The following is a 21,898-nucleotide window of genomic DNA, read 5'->3' as shown; positions in this document are numbered from 1 at the left end:
CCATCCAATCAAGTGGATTCTATCCTATCTGTTGCCTTCCCATTGTTCCTTTCTCTAATGGGTGCTTTCAATCTATCCATCGATTTGACTTCCAGAGGCATGTTTCTGATTCCCTCACCTGTCACTCGTGCATTTTCCATCCTATATTCTAAATAAAGGTATTGCTTCTCTCTAGTTTAGTCGTACGCTCAGTAGCCTTATCGCCGTGCTCATATTAATTCGCTCTTAATCTGAATAATGAATATTTTCGGAAAGAACTATTTTTAACTCTTATGACCTCTATAAAGCATCATGCAGGTCCATCCTACACAGGCATTCTAAGTCTGTGATTTAAACTTACATTTTTTATGGTTATTTTTCTTCTTTCTGATATTCCTTGCACCTCACTTCATCATAATGTATGTTTATAAACAGCTGACATCGTTCTTTGAGATGTGTATATTTGACAATATATTTTCTAATCTTTTTGCTTGACTGAGGCGTACAGCCAATTGTATATCTATCTTTCTTCATCTTCTTTTGGCAAGTCTTTGTCTTAATGAGTTAGTTCAATTTGTGCCTTTGTGTCGAATATCATTTCTGCTCATTGTGCTTCACATTGTTTTATCCTAAGCATGACAGACACCTTGAGGTGCCTGCCACAGGGTGCAGGGATGAACTGCACCCCTGCTCTTTACAATGAGAACGGAATGCATGCTCCCATTGTAAAGTAAATGATTGCGTCCTAACAGGGTTGGGTCGCATCGTACTTCCTGGAATGGAACCATCGACAGGAGGTCGTTCGGTTCCAGTTCCAAACCGATGTCGGATGGACTCCGGTCCGTCCGGCCTCGGAATCCGGGCCATAGTTCGTTCATGATCTTCCCGTGCTTCAGCAATAGGAGTTTTAACAAACAAAGTGTCAATTGTGCAGTGTGGCATAAGGCTACAATCTCAGCCATTTCATGTGACAGAAAGGCCGGAAATTATGTAAAATTACGCTGGCGTAATTTACAATTTGCTGGGCCAAGTAGTAACCAGTAGACATTTCTTCTTAAAACCTGCCATGAACACATACATTAATCCTGTACCCCCTTCCCTTTGTGCTGGATAAATGATTCTTGCTTGGCTCATGGTTCTTTATGTAGGCACATAATCACTGGCTCTTTTATAGCACATCATAGTTTACAAGGATTTTGTGATCTGAGCTCCCGGACTACAATACCAATTTCCATAAAATGAACGGTTTTGTAGTTGCACAAAAACTTAATAATAAAGAATGGTTGTAATTAAAAAAGTTAATTTTATTTTTAATTTATGGCACCTCTAAAACTTTGTCTCAAAGAGTGGTACACTGCAAATTCTTAAACATTTTTTCTAAAAGCTTTCCTCTTTAGGACTTTTTTGACAGAAGTGCAGCTGTCTAAGCATATCCTTTGTTTACAGGCAAACCTTTCAACCTTTGACCTATCTGTCTTGAAAACCCAAACACCTAGCTGCCCACGCACAAAAATGAAAGCATGTGTTTCCTTGTGCCATTTGATTCTATTTCGCATTCCTTAAGTTTATTAAATAGTACAATGTTATTCCTTTCTGAAAACCATGCTCACACGCCCTTAAGGCCTCAAAGAAAGCATTCCAAATTCAGGAAATTAATTTTTGAAGACGTTTCCCTATCCGGCACACAAACCTTAAGGTAGCTGCAGCTTTAAGTTTTTTTTTAAGTATGAGAATTTGCTCGGAAGTTCTTGTTCTGCCTGGGGCCAGAAGCTGTTCCAGCTGCCAAATCGTGGCTGCCTACAAGTAGAGGAAGAAAGATGAGCAGTTTCCCCCAGTCACGCTGTAGTATGCTGTATCTGTACCTTTAAGTGCAGAACCCTGTAGGTTAGAATTATCGTGTTAAAATTATCGTATGTCATGCTTTCCACTGTGTGTGTTCTATGGTTCTACGTGCTCGTCAGATGTATTTCACTTGGCTGAGTTACGGCGGTGTTCCTGTGCCGTGAGCTCTTTATGTTTTTTACTTATGGAATAAATCTCCGTTTTGGTAACTCTTCCTGGCTTTGGATTCGTGTGATGCCAGCACGCTACATTTCTTGGTACCAGGAGTGGGGTCAATTATTTCAAAATTGCAGTTTCGTCGGTTGGCACTCTGACCAACTGAAAAGGGCTCACGGCTGTCCCCATTCTTACTCGCTGCCCACCGGAACAGTACAGAATCATTGAGGTGGGTTAAGCGCTAGCGCTACCTGACTTTATTTTGGCATAAAAAGCGCTTTCGAGACTTTGTCATTTCGTCAGTTACATTTGAATTCTTTCTAACCTGCGTGTCACTGGATGCTCGCGCCGTTCGCCTCGAGCTCTCTTGGTGTGTTGGAGTGTTCAGCCTCTTCAGAATTTCATACGCGGAGGTGTTCTACATTCCGATCCGTCCTTCTGCTGTGTCAAGTCTGTTTACCTCAAGAAGAGTCCGCAAAGCCTCATGGGAGCGTGATGACGTCATACGCCGGCGGCCATTTTGGTTAAGTTTCGAAGTTTTTCTTCGATCAGTTCAGCACAACACTCGTTTTGGTGTTTTTAATGTGTTTTTTCTTGTTCTATGCCCAAATCTCGGCGAAACTTACTTTTTGAGCTTCATTTTCAAAAACTTACACATTTTTTTTTTTATTTTTTTTTTTTTTTATTATTAGGAGACCTGGTTGATTTTTGCTCTCAAGTGCATTATTTTATCTCAATATTTTAAAATGGCAACTGCTCAAGGAGTCATTCAGCCTACTCCTTTTCTTCTAAAACCAGGCAAACCTGAGTTAAAATGGACTGAATGGTTAAAGGACTTTGAGAATTACCTTACTGCCATAGGTGCGGATGCTTATGCCCCTACCAGGAAATTAGCACTACTCCTCAACCATTTAGGTGCTGCTGGACGCAGAGTCTTCGAGAACCTTCCTCATTATCCGGCTCCTACGTCCGAAGACACCATTTGGAATGTTTTTGTTGAAGCAAAACTACGTATGGGGAAACAATACCCTGACTCAACAAGTGTTCTTCTAGAGAGATTCAATTTTGCGATGTGTAAACAGGCTTCAGATGACTCAGTAGAAGATTATATTGCGAATTTAAGAGTATTGGCCGAGAAATGCGATTTTGGTGCAAATGTTGATACACACATAAGAGATCAATTTGTGTTTCATTGTTTTTCCAAGAAAATACAGGAACGCTTGCTCACTTCTTGTAATCCCACTTTGAGCGAGACAATTGATATTGCGAAAAGCATTGAGAGGTCAATTGTTACGTCCAAAGTTTTATCTAGTGTTCAACCCATGCAGTCGCTTACACAAGGTGTTCCTCAACAAGTTTTACCACAAACCACGAATTTTATTTCTGATGAGAATACTGTTTGTGCCATTAATCCAAGGCAATACACTGATAGAAGATTCATGAGAAACCAAAACCCTAGAACGCAATTAATTTGTTTCCGTTGCGGATCAAAGAATCACATTGGTAATAACCCTTCATGTCCGGCGTTAGGGAAAAAATGTGGTAAATGTCAAAAATTTGGACACCTGCAAAGTGTTTGCAACAAAAGGTCAAATTATACCTCACCTAATACTAACACTCACCCCAATAGAATTAGAATCTCAAATGTCACTCTTGACTCTCCTGAAATTCAAGATTGCACTTCCCAGTTCTCTAATATAGTGGTTACCATTGACATTCCTGAGAATTCTGACAAACCCATTAAAGGGCCATTTACAGATATATGCATTGATAACAAAATTGTTTTGGCTATGGCAGATTCAGGTGCACCAGTCACCATTTTAGCTGATGTTACATTTTATAGATTATGGCCCAACAATTTCCCTCTGCTTCCTCCTGACATAAATCCAAAAGCATTTGGAGAACAAGATATTGATTTGATTGGTTATTTCTGGGATACGCTGTCTTGTTTAGGCAGATCAATTAAGACCAAAATTTACGTAGCAATCAAGGGCAGAGACATTGTTGGGTGGAAGGATCTCGCTTTGTTAGGTATCATTTTACGTCCGGGTCAAGACCCCCCTATTGTTTTAGGAGATCTACCATCTGATGTTTTGTCTATTACCAATCAGATTTCCATCATTGACAGGTTTGCACAACTATTTCCTAATGTGTTCAAAAATTGTGTGGGTACTGTTAAGGGGTTTGAACATTCTATAATTTTGAAGAAACATGCTATCCCGGTTGTACACAAAGTAAGGCCAATTCCTATTAGTGTCAGAGAGGATTTAAAAACGCTTTTATCTAACCTACAAATGGAAGGTATCATTGCCCCAATAGATGCCTCCGAATGGGTTTCTCCAGTAGTTTTACGGAAGAAGAAAACTGGCGACCTCAGGTTGTGTGTTGACCTTAGATCCCTCAACCAGAACATTCTTGTAGACTGTCACCCGTTACCACACATTCATGAAATGCTAGCAAACATTGGTAAGTCTAAATTCTTTTCTACGATAGATCTACATTCAGCTTACCATCAGATTCATTTATCGTCCACTTCTCAACCACTTACTACGTTTGTAACACCATTCGGTGCTTTTAAATATCTGAGATTACCGTTTGGTTTAGCATCGGCTGCAAGTGTGTTCCAAAAGCTCATGGACAGCCTATTTGGTGATTTGCAACAAGTCCAGGCATTCCAAGACGATATTTTGGTCCACACAGAGTCTGAAGAGGAACACACAGCTATCCTTAATAAAGTTTTCACTATATTGCAAAACACAGGTATGACTGTCAAGGCCAGTAAATGCAAGTTACTAGTCCACGAGGTTGAATATTTGGGTCACCTCATTTCCAACGAAGGCATCAGACCCAAATTTTGTAATGCTGAAGCTATAAGGAATGCCCCTCCTCCAACAGACAAAGACGCGTTGCGTTCTTTTCTTGGCCTTTGTGAATATTACGCTAGGTTCGTTCCTGGTTACGCACAAATTGTCCAGCCATTGAGGGCCTTACTCAAGAAAGGTTCAAAATTCACATGGGAAGACACACTCCAAGAGTGTTTTAATCAAGTCAAACTGTTAGTCATTAATGCACCTGCACTACACCCTTTTGTACCAAATGCCAAACCTTTCATGTGTGTAGATGCTAGTCAAAAAGGTCTTGGGGCGGTGTTTGGCCAGTGGGTGGATGGCAAGGAGAGTACTATTGCTTTTGCATCCCGAGCTTTAACACCTACTGAAACAAACTATAGCACTATTGAACGGGAAGCACTAGCTATAGTATGGGCCACTGAAAAGTTTAAAACATATATTTGGGGTATATCGTGTGAAATTTTTACAGACCATAAACCATTGGTTTCTTTGTTATCTGGTAATGGCTTAGGCAAGTCGTCTGCCAGATTGGTTAGATTACTTTCCAAACTTCAAGAGTATAACCTCATTGTCAAATACATTCAAGGTGGGAAAAATGTACGGGCAGATTGTTTATCTCGCATTCCTCTTCCTGATGCAAGCGAAGGCGAGAACAATTGCTCAAAAGATTGTGTAGTTGGTTTAGTTGATGCTGTTGCTACTTGCTCCAACAAGATCTCACAGGATGAATGGACATCTGCTATGTCTAAGGATAAATCTTTGGAGAAGGTTGAAATTTTCATTAAAACTAGTTGGCCAAATCTTAAGAAATTAGACAATGAGCTTAGGTCTTATGCACAAGTCAGTGAAGAACTTTCATTTGATAATGGAGTTTGTCTTAGGAATGGGCTTTTCATTCCTCCAACGGATTTACGTGATAAACTTATTAATTTCGCACACGAGGGCCATTTGGGCATTTCAGCGACATGTAAGAAACTAAGGAGTATTTATTGGTGGCCTAGTTTAGACACACAAGTAAGAACATTCATTGAGAACTGTCCGGTTTGTGTTGTTTCGGACAAACATTGGAAGTTGCATAGTAAGCCTTTATACCCAGTCCCATTTCCAAACCTCCCTTGGGATAAAATTGCCATTGATTTTTCAGGTCCTTTTTCTTTACTTCCTGCAGAGAAAAAGTACTGTATTGTTGCAATTGATTATCACTCTAAATGGATTTATTATTCCTTTGTGGATGCCCAAAATTCAAATTCGGTTGTTTTGTTTTTGAAAAATATTTTTAAGATTGAAGGCAATCCAAATTATGTAGTTACTGACAATGGACAACATTTTCTTTCAAATCAGGTTGCTGAATTTTTACATAGCAATGATATACAACATCTCAAAGTTGCTTTGTATTGCCCGGCTTCAAATGGCCTTGTAGAGAGGGCTAACCGTTTCATAAAAGAAGGTGTACAAACTGCTTTGGCTTCTAATGTTGATGTAGGCGTTTTCATACAAAACAAAGTTTGGGCATACCTCAACACACCCCATTCTACTACCAATGTCACCCCGTTTAAAGCTCTCAGAGGTAGAGAAGCTAAGTCAAACTTGATGCCTAATTGGTTTAACAATTTGGCTGCTGGTTCTGATTTGGAGAAAAGAAGGAACATGCCAATTGATCGTCACATAACTAGAGAAACTGTGTCTAGGAAACAACTTGTACAAAAACAGTGTCATGATAAAGCTTCAAGGTTTTTAGTTGATTTTAAACCTGGTGATTGGGTTTTAATTAAAAAACCGTTTAGAGTTTGCAAGGGACAGTCCAAATTTTCTTTACCTGTTAGAGTCATTAAAGTTAGCAAACCGTCACTGTTCTTAGGAAATGGAGGGTGGTGGAGTAAGAATAGTGTGGTCAAAATCTCTGAACCTCAAGTTAATATCTTCAACAGAGTGTATACTAACAGGAATGTTGATGATGTCTCTGATTTCTCTTTTGGTCCTGATTTTGGAAATGTTCTTTCTACTCCAAGTTCGTATGTAGATTCTAGTTCGTATGTAGATTTTTCACCTGTTTCAGATGCTGCTTCTCCGGCACCTGATCTGAATGCACGTCATCATCGTGTTTGTAGGCCACCTGTAAAATTGAAAGATTATGTTTTATATTAACTATGTTGTTGTTTTTCTGCTAGTAGTTTTTGTTTCGCTATAATGGGGGGGGGGGTATGTAGTATGCTGTATCTGTACCTTTAAGTGCAGAACCCTGTAGGTTAGAATTATCGTGTTAGAATTATCGTATGTCATGCTTTCCACTGTGTGTGTTCTATGGTTCTACGTGCTCGTCAGATGTATTTCACTTGGCTGAGTTACGGCGGTGTTCCTGTGCCGTGAGCTCTTTATGTTTTTTACTTATGGAATAAATCTCCGTTTTGGTAACTCTTCCTGGCTTTGGATTCGTGTGATGCCAGCACGCTACACACGCTACTTGTGTTGATTAAACGTGCTCCTCTGAGCCCCCCCCCCGCCCCCCAGGTGATCAGGCTGTTTTATATTTTGGCTCTGCAGGACTGGTGCAACCAGAGCTCTCCCCTGGGACACAGTCCTCCTTTTGTCTTGTTCGCTGCTGCCTGATTCTCTTTCAGTAACAGTGTCAGAGCACCGAGCTGCCTCCTTTCTGTGGGCTCAGCGTCACCGTCCTCTGAGGCAGGGTACATGCGGATGTTTTAGTTAGGGTACACCCTTGACCACAGGAAGTCCTATCAAAGGCTGTGAGGTGACTTAGGGGCATATTTACAAGGGCTTTATCTCCGCTTTTTTGGCTTTTAAAGCCAAAAAAGCGTAGATAAAACTATCGCCCTATTAATAAGAGGGTGCTAACATGCATTAGCGCATGTTAGCACCCTTTTACCCAACGCCTCCCTTTGCATCTCTAATGAGATGCAAAGTGGGCATCAGTGGGCAGGACACCCTTGTAAATATTGCTGATGTGCACATCGCAATATTTACAAGGCTGCCAAAACCACTGTTTTCGCCGGAAACTAACGTCTGCTAACATGCAGACTTAGGTATACCTATTATGGGGGTGGATTGTGCTGATACGACCCTGTGGGTCGTATCAGCAGGGTTATCGCCGTTTTGCAGGGAACATCGCTGGAAAACCAGCGATGTTCCCTGCAAAGCGGCGATCTCCCCTTTATCGCTGGTAATTATATCGCCCTGAGGAAACGCGTGGTAAATAACATGCTAACAGGGCGATATAATCATGCGATAGACGGCGATAAATAGAAAAGCGCTAAGCGCGCTTTGCGTCTATTTATCGCCGTCCTAGTAGATATGCCCCTAACTCTTTTGCTCAATAACCCCTTAGTTGTGTATCTTCAGGCGTGACTGTAACTAGGGCATGGCCCCTTAACAGCAATAATATTTTTAGGATGTATTTGTGATTCTTTGGGTCAGTGGTCACCACCTCGACATTACCGGACACGCCATCAGCACACGGGGCCTCTGTAGCCATCATGGCTCCAGAACCCTGGAGACCACACTACTTTAATCCTCCAACATAATAAAGGAGGCAGAGACTCCAGAGGTACGTGCTGGAAAGTGAGAAACTGAGGTAGTTGGGCCGAGGCTGTGTGCTTTAGATCCTATGACTTCAGCAACAGCCACGTATCACCTTCTCAAAGAACGGGAAGATGTGTTAAAATTTCAAGTAACTCTGAACCCAGATGAAGGGAGTCATGGGTTGCCAATGGGAGGCCAAGTATGCAGATTAAGTTGCAACTGTCCCTGAAGTGCTGTGGGCTGATTACAACTAGGCTGCATTTGTGTATCAAACAAACACTTCCCTCTTCCCAACTGAAGTTGTTCCATAGTTGTTTTAGTACTAAACTGGCAACTTTTATTCTGGAAAACTGTGACCATAGAGGGTGGCAGCCTCTATCTAATATTTGTGGACCTCAAACCCGCATTCGATCTGGTCCCGAGGGATAATTTCTGGGTAATATTAATGGATATGGGAGTACCTTTGCCACCAGTTGAAACGCCTACATCAAGGTAAATTTGCACAAATTAGGTATGGCAAAAATGCAGAACTTTCAGCCCCTTTCCCAGTAGAGAGGGCTGCACGCCAAGGCTGCGTCTTGGCTCCAACCCTTTTCTCCCTTTTTATTGATGGCCTAATTGAGTCACTGACTGCCCTTAAGGATATCAATGCCCCCAGACTAGCGAACCGCAAAATACCAGCCATGATGTTCGCAGACGACACCCTCTTGTTCTCGAAATCCTCTATGGGAATTAAGAGGGCACTTGATATTTTTAGTGTCTTCTGTAGAAAGAAGGGTTTGGAGATCAATCTCCAAAAAACAAAGTATATGGTATTTAATGCGAATAACAGCACACGCCCAAGTGCCCGTTTATAAGGAAGGGCACTAGAGAGGGTGTCTATCTTTGAGTACCTGGGTATTACGCTCACTGAGAAAATGGACTGGGGGGCACAAACAAAGAAAGGAAGTCTGAAGTTGGCCCAGACAGCATGGGGTATCTCTGAGGCATATAATAGCTGCTCTCATAAATTGGTTGGCCCTGTAGTAGAACTCTATAAGGTACAGACTAGGGGTGCCGCGCTGTATTGAGCCGAAATTTGGGGTCACTGTTCATCAGGCTCTCTATCACGCACAGAGAATTCCTTTGCCACGCAACTCCTGGGCCTTCCCTCTAGTTCCCCACTAACACCTCTTAGAATGGACCTCGGGATCCGACCTATTGCAGATGAAGTAGCTCTCAGACCTCTCTTATTTTGGTGACGCCCGTGGAGCACTCCCGAACTGCTCCCATATAGGGACAAGCTGAGAGAAGTTATGGGCCTCCAAGGTGTGGGAAAACTCCCATGGTTGGCATATATTAGGAAAACCTGTGAGGCTATGGGGAGGGGCAACCTGTGGAATACTGCAGAAGAAGCCTGCCTCGTGACCCCTAGAAAGGTACTTATAGAGTGCTATAGAGAATACAAACTGACATAGCTATGGAGGGGGCCCACGCCTGGTTGCTTAACCCTTAGGTTTTGGAAGTAAAAGCCCAATAGTCTAGAACCGGTTCTATACGATATTCAGCCGCTCCTTGCGAAGAAGCTATTCCTCCAATTCAGACATGGGGTGCTCCCACTTCGGACATTTACTAATAAGCGGGTAGGCGCCCCTAGTCCGGTCTGCCCAGTGTGCAAAATCGCCAACGAGACTGAAATACATGTGTTATTTTTCTGCCAAGGTCATAGGAGGGCAAGGACTCATTGGCTGCTACAGATATGTAGGAACTTGGGGTCCAGGCATTGTCGCAAATTGTTTAGGCTATTTAAATATAATACTTACATGCACATTGTGTATTCTATTTTGTGCTTTTTATTCTCCATGTGGTGTACTCGCAGAGCTATTTTAAAGAAGAGCTCATAGGCCTGTCCAGTCTATTACTACTTATCATGTTAACTGGGCTCTGCTCTCTCTGTTTTAAAACAAATGAAACCAATTGTCGACCCCTATGTTTAGAACTACTTTAATTTACAAGTCTTCCACAAATTGTTGCCTCTCTTAAATTGTCTCATTTTAAACTTGTTAAATGTAAATAACTTGGTATTTCTTTTTCCTGTAAATGCATCAGCCTCTGTATTACTTGTGCCCTGTCCAGGCACTTTGGTATGTATGGCCCCAATTCTAAGCATCAATCCTATTGTAGCTGAAGGTTTGCATGTGCACTTTTTCTCTCTCAGGAACTGTAGGCCAAGTCGGCGGCTCCTCTGAATTACATGGATTCTTTTTTAGTTTTTAATGTTTAAATTTTTATCCTGACATTGCTAATGTATTTTAATGAAATTGCTTTTTTAAACATCATAAATTGACAGCTTGCTGTTCAAGACATTTTTTTTGTACCCTTTCATTAAACCATATCCAAGTGAAGATGATCCTTTCCTAAATTAACCCCTTTGTTTAAGCACATACACTTTATCGATCTCTATTTTGCAGTAAATGTAAAGGCCATATGTTGTGTGTATACTGTACAACCATCTCAAGGCGGGCGAGAAGAGGAGCTGATCTCGCCAACCTAATAACTCAGACTGGAAATCTATATTTTTATCAAAGTATCACCCGGTCCTACATAGCCCCAGGGACAATATCTGCAAGTTGTATGCAATGTATTTTATTTATTTTAATTGTGCTTTTATGGCCTTACAGGCCGAAATAAAGATTTATGATACTGATACTAAACTGGCACTCTGAAATGATGTTGTGTATGTTGAAGGAGACATTATGAGTTGAATGCCAACAGAAAGTGTTTCCTACCCGCAGTGCCCACTTTGGTTTCCTGGCTGTGTTATATGATAGGGGTGGAATAGAAATAAACCATCTGAGTGTTTGCTTGACCAGTGCAGTATATGACTTTCTATTTCATGCGTAAGGGTTGGTCCAATTTTGCCATGTTCAAAACAATAGGGTCATGGCATTACCGAAGACTGTACGAAAGCTGATTCCGATTAAATACAGAGTTTACATTGTGTAATATCTACAAGCTGTGTAAAGACAATATAGATAATTTAATTGGATATCTGGAGTGACCCATGGTATACAGTGTTTGTAGGACCTCATGTGTACTTGGGGGTAACATTGATGTGTTGTAGTCTGGAATGTCGACTAGGGCATATCTGTATACCTGAAAACCATAGCTAAAATATCTAGGACAAAATATTGAAAGGTAAGTGCATATAAGGAAGTACAAATGTATTAATCTTAATTTACCTTGTATATATATATTATATATATATATATATATATATATATATATATATATATATATATATATATATATATATATATATATATATATATATATATATATATATATATATCTATATAAAATCTACTGGCGGTCGCCAGTAGATAGTTATAGTTACAACCTAGTTTCCATAGGAAATCTCAAAATTCTATTTTGAATAACTTTGGCGCCGGTTGACGAATCCTTGCGAAATTTTCAAAACTAATGGGGCGCTCCGTTCAGCTCCTACCCTGAAAGTCTCGGGGTGATTCGTCAAGCAGGGGCCGAGAAAAAAGGGGGGTCCCAAAACGCGTTTTCCCCATGCATTTTTTCATAGGACCTTTAGACACAGCTACAGCCCGAACGGCTGAACAGAAGTACTTGAAATTTGGCAGAGAGGTAGCCATAAGGTCAAGGAAGTGCCTTTTGCAGGTCTGGTGTAAATCTGTTCAGTATTTCCTGAGAAAACAGCATTTAAAAGCATATATATATGTGGGCGGAGCCTAACCACACATCTCATCCTGAGATCTGATTGGCTGTCAGCACTTCATCCAAGAAGTGTTGGCAGCCATCTTGGGACCAATATACATGATAGCACCTCATTAAAAAGCATTGCAGTTAATAGAAGGTTTTAAGACTTTAGTTACATTATAAATCATTTGTTGATGGTACCATACTCATTTTAGGAATTGTGGTATGTTCTAAGGTGATTTCACCATGTGAAAAAGCCTTCTGCTGGGATATCATGATTGAGAGAAAAGTATTTTCTCATGCTTTTACCACAGAGGTTTGGAAGGTGATCTATAAGCTAAACTGAGAGCTTATTTTCTGTAAATTCACATTATCTTTCTCAGTCATGTGAGAATGAAGTCTGACATTCTCAGTAAAACATGTACATCCAACAAGGGCAGAGACTGTCAGTTGATTCCTTTGTGTTCTACTGCAGCTTCCCAGAGTGTTCCAAAGAACTACTAGAGCGCTAGCAGTCCTACTTATGATAAACGTATGGCACACCTGAAGCCATCTTGCTTGGATTAAAGTGGTAACTCTTAAAACATTTAATTTAAAAAGGAACAAAATGAGGGGGTTCATTTTTCCATAAAAAGTATGATTAGTGCTGCAGAAAGAAAAATTAGGGCACATTTTGAGTGACTTCTCAAATCCTCTTCTATTTCATTAAAACATTCTGACATGCAGACTGAAACATGCACTTTCAATACCAGCAGCAGTTTTCCCTGGTGAGCAGTAGCTTTACTACAGTGATCTAATTAGCAAAAAGAGTGCTAACATTCTGAATTTATGGTAAATGTGTGACACATCTGAATGCCTTCTTGATGGAATCAAAGTAAAAAACTGAAAGTATTTCCTACTGAGGAGACTGCAGTAAATGAGGAAATTAGGAAACTTCATAACAAATAAGTCTCCCAAGATGGCCACCAGAGACAAAAGAGCCCAAATGTAGCCCAAATATCACCCACATGTAGCCCAAGTATAGCCCAATGACAGAATGTCCCAGAATGTTCTTAAAAACAACTAGAGCGCTTACTGTCTTCATTATGACAAAAGTATGGCACACCTGAAGCCATCTTGATTGGAATAAACTGGTAACACTTAAAACATTTAATTTAAATAGGAACACAATGAGGGGGTTCATTTTGCCATAGAAATTATGATTAATGCTGAAGAAAGAAAATGAGGGCACATTTTGAGTGACTTCTCAAATCCTCTTCTATTTCATTAAAAAATTCTGACATGCAGACTGAAACATGCACTTTCAATACCAGCAGCAGTTTTCCCTGGTGAGCAGTAGCTTTACTACAGTGATCTAATGAGCAAAAAGAGTGCTAACATTCTGAATTTATGGCAAATGTGTGACACATCTGAATACCTTCATGATGGAATCAAAGTAAAAAACTGAAAGCATTTCCTACTGAGGAGACTGCAGTACATGAGGAAATTAGGAAACTTCATAACAAATAAATCTCCCAAGATGGCCACCGGAGACAAAAGAGCCCAAATGTAGCCCAAAATCACCCAGATGTAGCCCAAATATAGCCCAATGACAGAAGTGTGCAAAACACTTATTATTTTGTGTTTTTGCAGTGTTATATAGTGCAGACTTGTCAGGTATTGGAGTGCTTTACATGAGCATTGGTTACATCACACAAGAACAAATTCATTTTGGTTGTAGACATGGGGAGACTAAGTGATTTGACCAGAATCACAGAATGTCGAGCTGAAGCAGAAACTTCAACCTGGTTCCCCAGTTGCAAAGTCTGCAGTTCTGGAAGTAACACCACATCCTCTCCCCTAAGTGCAACATTTAATCAAGTGGTCAACTGGATAAAAAAACATAAAGATAACAAATAATTTAAAAGTGCTTTGTCGCTATTTGAAAACTCAGAAAATATGTCCTTATTTTAGTCTTTTAGAGCACTAACCATAATTTTGATGCCAATAAGACCCTCTCATATATGTAATTTCTAAAGGAAATGCTCTAGGTATTACAGTTTTGATTACATCAAGATGATGTCAGGCGTTCCACACTTTTGTAATAAATATAGAATGTTAGCAATCTAGTTGTTCATTAGGATACTGTTGAGAGGCAGAGGCCAGGGGCACGGACTCTGAAAATTGAAGGCAGGTAGGAGGGTGCAAAGGCAACAATTTAACCACACTGAGCAGGCAGGAAGGGCCGTGGAAGCACAACAGACTATGGAGGGCAGTGGAAAGGGGGGCAGGGGCAACAAACCAACAATACAGGACTTGCAAGAGAGGCTGCGGCAATGTAATAGACCATTGTGGGCAGAAGGAAGAGGCAATGGTAGTACAACCATACATGCCAACAGACCCGATTCAGCCAGGAAACGTCCAATGTTTTTAAGCTCAAATGGGCTTTATTTGATCTGTCTCCTGTCTACAATCTCCTCTTTTTCAATGTAACTCAAAGGGGAAAATCAATACCCCAGTTTTTTTTCAAAATCTCCCTCTTACCAAGTTCAAAATGTTCGCAAGTATGGTACATTGGATCATGGAAGGAAATGGGGTAGGGACATGGACTTGGATAACAGAGGACAGGAGGGATATGGAGAGGTGCACCAAACTGACCCTGCAGGGCAGGCATCAGGGTTTGCAGCAGCACAATACACCACACAGGGCATGCAGGACGGGAGTGCAGCACAAAAATCCATAGAAAGCAAGAGGGAGGGGACAGGCCCATGCACATGGACAACAGAGAACAGAGGGGCAAGAGGCAATGGTAGCTAGCTGACCATAATGGACAGACAGGAGAGAAAGCTGCAGCATAACAGACCATAAAGTGCAGGAGGGACGGATCAGGGGCATTACAATGGAACAGACAAGCCAGGAGGGAGGGAGTAGGGGTCTGCACATGTAAACAGAGGGCTTGGTGTGCATGTGTATTAAATGTGCCCGTCAATAGCTACCCATGTTTGTATAAATAAACGACAAGGGTGTCTACCGGGATTAGGCACGGTAGGGCATCAGACATGTCAGAGCTTCACTAGTGGTGTAAATACATTCCACGTGGATTCATTGTATGCAGAGTCGCCTTTTAATGAATATCACGCAAATCGTCATGGTGATAGGTACGTACGGTTTGTCCAGCATGTCCTAGGTGTGTCTATAAATATATATTTTTTTCAAATAATAAAAAACAGTGGCCGGCCCTGGGGATTGGGGTCAAAAAAATATAATTAGGAGACAGGCCCTGGGGGATGGGGTCATCAGGGCCAATACATTAGAATAAGAAGGGGAACCACACAGCCCCCCTTCTTAAAAAATTAAAATAAATAAAAGACTGGCATCGTGCCGGAGGCCATGCCCCCTCCGTGCAGCACTCTGCAAACGCGCCCCCAACAGGCATCTCCAGTATGCGCCAGGGAGCTGCGCTGCAGACAGGTGTTCTGAGGCCAAGCCCCTTTTTACACCTCTCTGCAACGCAGCTCTGTGGCGCTTACTGGAGGTACCTAGTGGTCTAGTTTGACCCTAGGGACCCTTAGGATTCAAGGGGACTTAATCTCTCAACTTAGAACAGCCACAGGGCGCGTTTACACAGTGGTGAAGGGAGGGGACAGGGCCTGAGGTGACGTGTGCAAACACGCACTATGGCACGTTTTAAATTGGGGATATAATTTCCCTTCAATACTGAGGGCCCCTGGGGGCTAACTAGCCCACCAAGTGCTTCCAGTAAGCGCCACTGAGCTGCATTGCAGAGAGGTGGTCCAGGCCGTGCCACTTTTTACACCTCTCTGCAACGCAGCTCTGTGGCACTTACTGGAGGTACCTAGTGGGCTAGTTGGACCCTAGGGACCCTCAGGATTCAAATGAACTTAATCTCCCAAATAAAAACGGACACAGGGCGTGTTTACACAGTGGTGAAGGGAGGGGACGGGGCCTGAGTTAACGTGTGCAAAAACGCCCTGTGGCCTGTTTTAAGAGGTAGTTTTAATCCCCATGCCCTATTATATACTAGGGGCTTACAGAGGAGGTCATGCTAATCACAGGGGGACCCCAACGCATAATGTTCCCTAGTGTATGTAGGTGTTTTCACTGTATTCTAAATGTCTTTTAACATAGCACTGGCTCTAGGACTGGTTAGTCAGACTCAGTTACCACCAGTATCCGTCTGAAAAAGTTGAGGGTACAGGATGATTTTGCAACAAGGCTTCTTTCTGCTCTTCTTTTTGTTCTTTCTGCACGTTATCCTTCTTCCTGTACTTTTCTTCGTCTTTGAGGACTTCTGTTGCTTCTTTCTGCACTTCTTTTGTTTCTTTCTGTGCATTTTTTCTTCTTTCTTCACATGTCCTATCTCTGTAGGCATAGTTAGAAATTAGCATTTAAAAAACCTTTGAAATTCACAGAAAAAACCATAGGTTTTAGGCACGTTATAGTTAGGAATTAGCATTTAAAAAACCTCAGAAATTCACTGAAAAAACCATAGGTTTCAGGGGTGTTATAGTTAGCTGGACTTTTCACTTGTACAAAACCATTGAAATTCCCCCGTTATAGTTAGTTCAGCTAACTATAACTCGCGCGCCTGCAATGCACTGCTGATGACGTCACATATTACATCACTCATGACATGGTCAGTGACATCACTCATGACATCACTGATGACATCTCAAATGACATCACTGATGACATCACTGATGACATCATCCTTGTGATAGAGTGGCAGACCTCCTCTCACCCTAATATAACCTTTGATACACACATTCAAAAATAGAGACTAACATTTTCAAAACAATGGACATACCAATACCAGTTACAACAACCTCTTCAGTAATTCTAAGATCCACATACACATCCACTCATTCACCAACAGTCCTATACAGTGACTCATACATGTACTCACTCATCATATGTACTCATACACCTATACATCCTGTTACACAATGCCACTCATCCATAGAGTTACTCACACACATAGTCACTCATGCTAATAAAGAATCAAACATACATTTACTTGCATATACAGTTATACACACACCACCACACTTACTTCTACGGAAACTTACACATACTTAGTCTTTTAAACAATCACTTATAGAAACACATACTTATTCATACAGGAACTCTTTCAATCTCTCACTCTCACATATACTCACATATATACACCAATAGTCACATATACTAGTTTAAAACATATGTAGTTACTCATAAAGACACTATTGAGACAGTCATTCACTCACTAACACACCCATACACACACTCATCCACCCATACAGTCCTGCACACATGCTGTGTTCAACACATACAAACAGTGAGTCACTCATTCATGCACCTATGCACTACGTAATACCCCCCACCGAACCATGCAGACACTCAGACTGATACTCAAAAAACCAACTAATAACCTATATAGACACCCATGTAGCTACTCACCAACCCATGCAGCCACTTATACACAAAGTGAGAGACTGATACAGATATTTACATATTTAAACATTACTCACTAAGCCATGTATTCACTATGATACACTTAATCAGTCCGTTACACAATCAATTTTTCAAAAACAAATCATCCATTTAGACACTTATATACCCATTTATTCTTCCATCGACCTTGAGATATACATATTCAAAACATATTTAATTTTCAGAAAAACACACATTCACTGGATGATGTCATCAGTGATGTCATCAGTGATGTCATTTGAGATGTCATCAGTGATGTCATGAGTGATGTCACTGACCATGTAATGAGTGATGTAATATGTGACGTCATCAGCAGTGCATTGCGGGCGCGCGAGTTATAGTTAGCTGAACTAACTATAACGGGGTAATTTCAATGGTTTTGTACAAGTGAAAAGTCCAGCTAACTATAACACCCCTGAAACCTATGGTTTTTTCAGTGAATATAGATATTGATAATTATATACATATATATATACATATATGTATATATTCCCTCCAGAACAATTGCCCAACTACCATAAATAAGGATCATTGCAGACACCAGATTCAACGTGGGTCCTGTGCTCTCCATGCCCCTGGAATCAAGCTATCCTGGCTGAAGAGGGGTGAAGCCCCGAAACCGGTCCTAGGATGCTTGTTTCCAGTCCAGGGAGGACCTGGCTTGGCAGTTCGGGCTGGACTGTTCCCATGAAGCACAGGGTCAAGACTGATTTGCATATGGCTGGGTTCAAACTGGAATGGCATGGTGAGCAACAAAATGATGGATTTAGGCCCAGATCACTGTACTGGGGTGAATGTATGACATTGTTTTGCATTCTGTTCATCAATTGTTCTTTTTGCATTTGTCACCCCGAGTGGGACGGGTATGCCCAGACGTGGGTCCCGTGCTCTCCATGCCACTGAAATCAAGCTATCCTGGCTGAAGAGGGGTGAAACCCCGAAACCAGTCCTAGGATGCTTGTTTCCAGTCCAGGGAGGACCAGGCATGGCAGTTCGGGCTGGACTGTTCTCATGAGGCACAGGGTCAAGACTGATTTGCATATGGCTGGGTTCAAACTGGAACGGCATGGTGAGCAAAGAAACAATGGATTTAGGCCCAGATCTCTGTACTGGGGTGAATGTATGACATTGTTCTGCATTCTGTCCATCAACTGTTGTTTTTGCATTTGTCTCCCCGAGTGGGACGGGTATGCCCAGATCTGGGTACCTTGCTCTCCATTCTACTGGAATCAAGCTATCCTGGCTCAAGAGGGTTGAAACCCTGAAACCGGTTCTAGGATGCTTGTTTCCAGTCCAGGGAGGACCTGGCTTGGCAGCTCCGGCTGGACTGTTCCCATGAGGCACAGGGTCAAGACTGATTTGCATATATCTGGGTTCAAACGGGAATGGCATGGTGAGCAAAAAAACGATGGATTTATGCCCAGATCTCTGTACTGGGGTGAATGTATGGCATTGTTCTGCACTTGTCCATCAACTGTTGTTTTTGCATTCGTCACCCCGAGTGGGACGGGTATGCCCAGACGTGGGTCCCGTGCTCTCCATGCCACTGGAATAAAGCTATTCTGGCTGAAGAGGGGTGAAACCCCGAAACCGGTCCTAGGATGCTTGTTTCCAGTCCAGGGAGGACCTGGCTTGGCAGTTCGGGCTGGACTGTTCCCATGAGGCACAGGGTCAAGACTGATTTGCATATGGCTGGGTTCAAACTGGAATGGCATGGTGATCAAAAAAACAATGGATTTTGTACTTGAGCGGTAGCTTACTCAACACAAATGACGGTTTCTCAATGCAAGCAGTCAAGAGCATACGCGACCACTTGCATTGAGAAATCTGACCACCCATGTTGAGAAATCTTGCCGGGAGGTTGATTTTCCTCGTTTGTGCATCCAACTTGACATTGACGAGCCCGAATGAGGAAAAATCTCACCAGAAGGTGAATTTTCCTCGCTCTCTATCGCCAGCCTGATGTTGACGAGCATGCGCGATGGAAAAAAAACTACACAGAGCAGATTTTTTCGAAACTCCGTGAGCTCCACATAACGCGGAGTGCCAGCAACTCTGCAAACTCCGCGAGTGAAGCAGAGTTCACTGCCTAGGCGGCGTAGTAATCGCCTTTAAGAAAAACTCACTACTTTCTATGGACCCTCTGCACACTACAAAGAGATCCTCTATAAATCTCATCCAAACAATTATATGTTGGTTCCATGCCCATCTATGATTCCTGCTGTGCACCTGTTCCTCCCACCAGCCCACATGTAAAGAGGTATAGCTGGAAATGAAACGAGTGGCCATCTCAGTTCCACAGAGTTGATGGAATACTTCATTACCAAAAAGAAAAAGAAAATTCTCTCCAAACACCATATTTATATATATTCACTGAAAAAAACAAAGGTTACAGGGACGCTAAAGTTTGGCTTAGATTTTACACACTCAAAACCATAGAAATTCAGCAGTTATAGTAACCTGAGCTAACCTTGCCATGTTGTGAGTGATGTAATATGTGAGGTCATAAGCAGTGCATCATAAGTTATAGTTAGCTCAGGTAACTATAATTCTGAATTTCTATGGTTTTGTGCGTATGAAATCTGAGCCTAACTTTGACATGCCTGTAACCTTTAATTTTTTTCAGTGAATTTCTAAGGTTTTTTTAAATTCTATTTACTAACTATAACATCCCTGTAACCTTAGTTTCTTTAGTGAATATATATATATAATCACTGAGGTACATATATGTGGTGTTAGTATATAAAATCTATACATACATACCTCGGTGGTCCTGAATTGGAACACTGGACAGATAATGTCTTACTGTGGGTAAGGTTTATTGATGATGTTTTTATGCTGTGGCGGGGAACGGAAGCTAATATTGATTTATTTATCAATGACCTTAACGAAAAGGATCTCAATTTGAAATTTGTGGGACACAACAGTAAAACTACAATAGATTTCCTAGATGTTAGAATAACACCAAAAGGGGACAAATTGGAAACGATAATCTTTTGTCAGTTAAAGTCAGGAATCTAAACAGAGAGAAGGTACTATTTGAACCGTCAAAGTCACAGAGAAAGAAAGATCGGAAAGAAGGGTTAAAAACTCATAGACTTTTAACACCAAGCATAACGAAGTTAGATCCATTTTTAAAAAGCCCTGGCACCTTATCAGAGGAGATCCGGTATTAGGTCCTGAAATTAAAAACATCCAGAAATAACATACAGGAAATCTAAATCGTTAAAGGACCATATTGTTAAAAGTGAATTTCAAGAAAGCGCGGGCAATCAATCATGGTTACAACAAAGAAAAGGTTTTAGAAAGTGTTTTAAATGTATAGCGTGTCAGCATGGGGTAAATCTAATGGATTTTAAAACACCTTTTAACAAAACTATACATATAAAAGGTTATCTGACGTGTAAGTCAAGCTTTATAGTTTATATGTTGAAATGCCCATGTGAGAAAGTTTATATAGGAAGCACCACCCTATCCGCCCACAAAATAATACTGCAATATAGAAGAGCAATAACCAATAGGGACAGGAGTTACCCTGTAGCCAGGCATTTTGAGAAAAATCATCAAATTGATTCCACACTGATGCAGTACAGTTGTATAGCTGAAGTCCTCAAGAAAAAGAGGGGGGGGGGAGATAGTGAAAAGGAACTCCGTGAGCTTAAAACATACTTTATACTGGAGTTCGACAGTTAAGAACCATATGGATTAAACATTGATGAGGATTTATTTACTTGCCTGTATTAAGAATAGCTTTGACGTTTACACATTCAAAGGAACCATTTTTTTAATGATTTATATGTTGTAAGGAGGAGGACAAAGGACACCTGCACTTTAATATTTAGCACTTTAGATTTAGCACTTTAGGTTATTCATAGGAATAAGTATGCACTCGCACTTTATACTGTAATACTTTTTATTAAAAAGTATATGAATTATAATATACGGAAGCAGCAAAAAAAAAAAAAAATTAAAAATGAGCACTAGCACTTTAATTATCAATGTACTGTATATAATAATTGAAAAGAAAAAAAAAGTGAGAATCCAATGTTGAGCACTTGCAATTTAATGAAGTTTGGTTCATTGTAAACTTAGGACATCCTAAGTAGAGTATGGGCAGCTAAGGAACGTTTTGTACCACTGTTTTATGTGTAAAAATAAGATTATTTTTTTTCGATGTATCCCTTGGTTTTAAAGTTATGAGAAAGGGATGAATTATACTGCTCGAACTGTAACAAGGATATTTGTTATGCACTTGCATTATAAACTGTGGAATAAGTAATACTATTCAAAACATGTACCAATATGGCACCCAAAGTTATACAGAGACTGACTACAATGTGCAAATGGGGTTTTGTCCT

At 41.0% G+C, this 21,898-nt stretch overlaps 1 protein-coding gene and 1 long non-coding RNA gene across 3 annotated transcripts in view; one reads left to right on the top strand and one right to left on the bottom strand.

Annotated features, from left to right (window-relative positions):
- LOC146854935 (uncharacterized) overlaps positions 1-2,451 on the bottom strand; it is a 425,965-nt gene extending 423,514 nt beyond the window's left edge. For both annotated transcript variants that reach the window (XR_014981253.1, XR_014981254.1), the window contains exon 1: positions 2,303-2,451. This is a non-coding gene — a long non-coding RNA (uncharacterized LOC146854935). The remainder of the gene's footprint in view (positions 1-2,302) is intronic.
- The window catches only part of TMTC1 (transmembrane O-mannosyltransferase targeting cadherins 1), a 1,415,052-nt gene that overhangs the window by 113,459 nt on the left and 1,279,695 nt on the right, over positions 1-21,898 (top strand). The gene's annotated exons all lie outside the window — the stretch shown is intronic.

Source organism: Triturus cristatus, chromosome 4_1 (assembly GCF_964204655.1).
Source record: "Triturus cristatus chromosome 4_1, aTriCri1.1, whole genome shotgun sequence".
NCBI lineage: Eukaryota > Metazoa > Chordata > Amphibia > Caudata > Salamandridae > Triturus > Triturus cristatus.
Note: the sequence above shows the minus strand (reverse complement) of the source record. Positions and strands in the feature narration are given on the sequence as shown.